The 4,678-nt window shown below is 38.3% G+C and overlaps 1 protein-coding gene across 6 annotated transcripts in view; it reads left to right on the forward strand.

Annotated features, from left to right (window-relative positions):
• The window catches only part of Ttc13 (tetratricopeptide repeat domain 13), a 60,079-nt gene that overhangs the window by 6,505 nt on the left and 48,896 nt on the right, over positions 1–4,678 (forward strand). The window lies entirely within an intron of this gene.

Consider the following 4,678-nt stretch of genomic DNA (forward strand, 5'->3'; position numbering starts at 1 on the left):
TTTTTTTTTTTTTTTTTTTTTTTTTTTTTTTTTTTTTTTTTTTTGTACCGAGGATCAAACTCAGGTCCTTCCAGGAGAAATTTCTAAATTCAAGGTGTATAAAATGTCTTTGCGTCTACCAGGGTGTGTGTGTGTGTGTGTGTGTGTGTGTGTGTGTGTATGTTTTGTACCAGGGATCAAACTCAGGATCTTTTGCTTGCAAGGCAGCTGGCAGAATCACTGGGCTAAATCCCCAGCCCTATACCAGGTATTTCTTCATGCAGTAATTATATGACTTTGTGTACAGACTTGTTGCGCCTGTTTCAAAAAGTAACCCACATTCGACAACTAGGTCACTGGTTACCTATTGATGTTACATTTGCTACAAGAACACCAGTTGACCAGAGCAGGAACTATTCACAAGAACAAAGCCAAGATTCCTGAAAAAATGTTTCATGTTGACAATAGAGAAATATATAATACAATTTTTGGAATTCAGAAAAACATAACTGGCCTCCTATGTAGTAAAGAAAAACAAAGTTTTTATTGATACTGTCAACATTACCCCATGATGATAAGATTGACAAAGAGGCCAGGCATGTAATCCCAGCACTTGGGAGGCTGAGGAAGGAGGATGCTGTAAATTCAAGGTCAGCCTGTGCATCATAGTGGGCTCAAGGTTAGCCTGGATGACATAGCAAGACCCTTGAAACAAACAAAATAGATTTGATAGTGAATCTTCAACACAAGTGAAGCCAGAAATTGTTACATTTTACAACAAAATGAAAGGCAGAGTAAATGTTATTGATCAGTTATGCAGTAACTGTGATGTCACTCAAAACACAAAGCATTGAGCAAAAGTTGGGTTTTACTCAGTCCGAAACATGTCAGGCATAAATACAGTGAACCTTTGACTTTGAACTTGATTGGTTCCTGAGGGCTGGTTGTAAGGCAATACAGCTGAGATCTGGATGTTTAACTAGGTACATGCTATAGATAACAAGAGGCAGATGAATCTTCCATTAACCTAAATTGTTCGTGTGTCAGGCTAGTTGTAACTTGAGGGTCCACTGTAGTTTCATAGTTTACAGAGAAAACAAGCACAAGATATCATGGAGAAATTTCCATAGAGAATTGGGACTGGAATTGATAAATGATGAATTCCAACAGGAAGAACAGTATGTCTGCCCAAAGAACACTTCAAAATAATTCTGGACCAGACTGGTGACATCAGACTACCTATGTGTGATAATTGAAGTAAAGGTTATTTCTGTAGTAGAATTTTATTTATATTTTCATTGTCATTCACATAGGAATTTATTTTTTAGGTCTTGTAAGCAGGTAAACAGTTGATGCTGAAAATGTTGATGTTTATTCTATACACTCATTACATATTAAAAATATTTTACTGTTTATTTTTCTGCTGCATACACATTAAAATTAGTAATTCATCAATAGAAATACTCCTAAAAATGTGGGTGTTACACACCCCCATAATGCGCCTTTCCTAAAAATTTGCTGTGTTGTCCCCATTGCTATGTTCATTTCCCTATGTGTACAGTGAGTAAATTGTGTATTGTACTTGCATCAGAGGATCAAGGAAAAATAAAAAAAATTTTGTCAAGCATATGAAAGCTGAAAAGCATTATTTTGGTCTCAGAATAAACTTAAAGAAAGTAGAAACAAAAAATTAAAAGAAAAAGTTAATTTTGGTCTATAGATACATACGGGCTTAGTATCCCTAATCTGAAAACTGAAGTCTCCACAAATCTGAAACTTCAGGCATCTGTACAATACAAGAAACAGAAAATTCCACCGCACAAAGCTTTGCTTTATGTATAACATTATTTAAAGTACTGTATAAAATCACTTTCAGGTTGTGTACGTAAGTATATATGAAACAAATGAATTTCATTATTTAGAGTTGGGTCCCATTCTCAAGATACCTCATTATTTTTATCCTTACATTTCAAAGTTTGAAGAGAATCTGAACTCTGAAACTCTTATGTTCCCAAGCATTTCAGGTGAGGGATGCTCAACCTGCACTAACACGTAGGAGTCACTTTCTGTGGGCTAGGGTTATCCCTCACAGTAGCCATGGGAGGTATGTGGGAGATGAGGGAGCTGAGACTCAGACACAGTGGGGAACTTGCCCAAATCAAACAGCCAGTGAGGCTTCTGTGCTGAGTCAGTCTGACTGTACAGCGCATGCTCTGAACCACTCTTACCTTGCCTCACTTACTTTAGTTACATTGGAAGTTTGGAAGAGTAGGGTTAAATATCAGACCTAATTCTTAAAGAATACTCGTAAAGTTAAGGACAGTTATCCAGCAAGCCTAATCAAGAAAAATGAGAAGAAACAAGTATTTAGCTTTAGGAATAAGGACGTTTAATGAAATACAAACATAATTATAACTGTGTATTAGCATTATGGCTAAAATATAGAACATTTCAATGAATGGAAGGTTCTTTTTTAAAAGGTACCCCCCCCAGCCAGCTCTTTTCACTAAATATGAGCTTCCTAAACCTTGGAGATTTTACCTGCATTCCCAATTTAATTGTCCATTATAAATTGGTTATCAAATCCACATTGTAGCTTTTACTTTCTCTGGCATTTCCTAAGTACTTATGGGATAGCTTCTGGTTTGACATTTTACAAGCACTTGACTTAAACCTGAAATCAGCACTGCCTTAGTTACTTTTCTCATTGCTGAGACAAAAATACCCAACACCAAAAGTAAAAGGAGGAAATGTTTATTTCAGCTCAGTTTGTAGAGGTTTCAGTCCATAGTTGGCTGGTTCCAAGGCAGGGTGGCATGGCAGAGGGACATCACAGAGGAGAAACAGTTCATGGTGTGGCAGGCATAAGACGTCAAGCAACAAGTAGTGAATCTGCCTTTGCCTTTTATCACATCTAGGCTAGTCTTTTGGATGGTGTCACCCACACCCAGGGTGGGCCTTTCCATTATCTGCATCCAAAACTATGCTAAACTAGTCAGAAGACTGATTCAGTAATAATACACCCTTAATCTCAGCATCATACCCTTAATCCACATTCACACACCCTAGATCCAGCCACCTCCAAAGAGCCCCACCTGTAACCACTGGAGGCTTTGGGAGACTATCTGGATGTAACCTTTAACAAGCTCCTTCCAGCTAAACTTTTCTTCCTATTCTCACTGCCTTGATGATATCAGTTCCTTCCTAGCTGTACAGCCAGATACCTCTCCCTTTTCCTCCAACCATGTGCCCCTGGCTTTTTTTTTTTCAACCTGTACATCTCTCTTTAGACTGTGTCCCTGTGTTTCAACCTCACAACCTCTGCCTTTGACTAGACTTTTCTCATTTTCCAGCTGGCCATTGCCTCCTAACTGGTCTCCTTGTACCTCCTTCTCTACTTACATAACTGTCAGTGGCTTCTCTTGCTGCTTAAATATTCCCTTACTATTTAGTATTAAGAAATAGAGTAAATGAATTAGACACTGAGCTTGAGAAATGAGAAGGGAAATTAAAGGAAATTGTGAAAATTAAATAGCAAAAGTAAAATAAATTGTGTAAGAAATGGAACAGCAAGAGAATTGACAAATGGACCCAAGAGTTGTTTTTTGTTTTGTTGTTGTTGTTGTTGTTGTTTAGGGGGGGTTGTTTTTTGTTTTTTATTTTGTTTTTTGTGGTGCTGGGTATTGAATGTACGACCTGCATTCTGGGCAAGTACTCTACCACTGAGCTATGTCCCCAGCTCTTTTTATTTCAAAAGAGAGTCTTGCTAAGTTATCCAGACTGGCTTTGATCTTACGCTTCTCCTGCCTCTCCCTCCCAAATAGTTGGTATTACAGGCATACCAGTGCATCTAGCTAGTAAAGTATTATTAAATTGATGCCAGCAAACAGAAGATCTACTTAGAGTTTATTCTAGAAGTACAAAGATAGGTGGGCCAATTTGTTCTTTTCTTTATTTTTGCGGTATTTGCATTGTTATATATATCCCAACTCATTTTTCTCTCTGAATCTCTGTTGCCCAGGTTGAGCTGGAACTTGTGAGCCTCCTGCCCTAACTTACCGGAGTGCTAAGATTACAGGCATGTGCCACCATGGCCAGCTAGTTTGGTTTTTTTTGTACCAGGGATCGAACTCAAGACTGTGTGCTCCTGAGGCATGCGCAGTGCCACTGAGCTAAGTCCCCGTCCCTTAATGAGCTTTTAAAATGTTGAATTAATTACCACAATAGGTCAAAGAAAAAAAATCCTCTTAAGAGAAATTTTAAAAGGTACTTAACACAGTCCAGCAAGCTTTTCTGGTATAAAATTTATGGTGAAACAATGAATAGGAAAATACTCCTGCATATGATAAAATACATCTCTTTACAACCCATGGCCACCATAAAGTAGTTTTCCACTGGATGTCGATCAGTTTTAAATGAAAAGGAGAGTCTGTGCTAGAAAATTCAAAGCTTGAGGTTGGAAGGTAGTTACTACGGGCGTGTTCTACAATGCCTGGCTGTGATACCTTTTCACGATCAGGAAGCTTTGCTTGTGTCCAGAGTGGGTGTGCAGACAGCCACTAGTGGATGTGCAAAACACTTGTAAGCTGTAAAATGTTACATACTGCAGAGGTGGAAAATAGGCACCTCTTGTGTGTGTGTGTGTGTGTGTTTGTGTGTGTGTGTGTGTGTGTGTGTGTGTGTGTGTGTGTGTGAATCA

The sequence above is a fragment of the Fukomys damarensis genome, unplaced genomic scaffold (genome assembly GCF_012274545.1).
Source record: "Fukomys damarensis isolate Sample0158 unplaced genomic scaffold, DMR_v1.0_HiC HiC_scaffold_10, whole genome shotgun sequence".
NCBI lineage: Eukaryota > Metazoa > Chordata > Mammalia > Rodentia > Bathyergidae > Fukomys > Fukomys damarensis.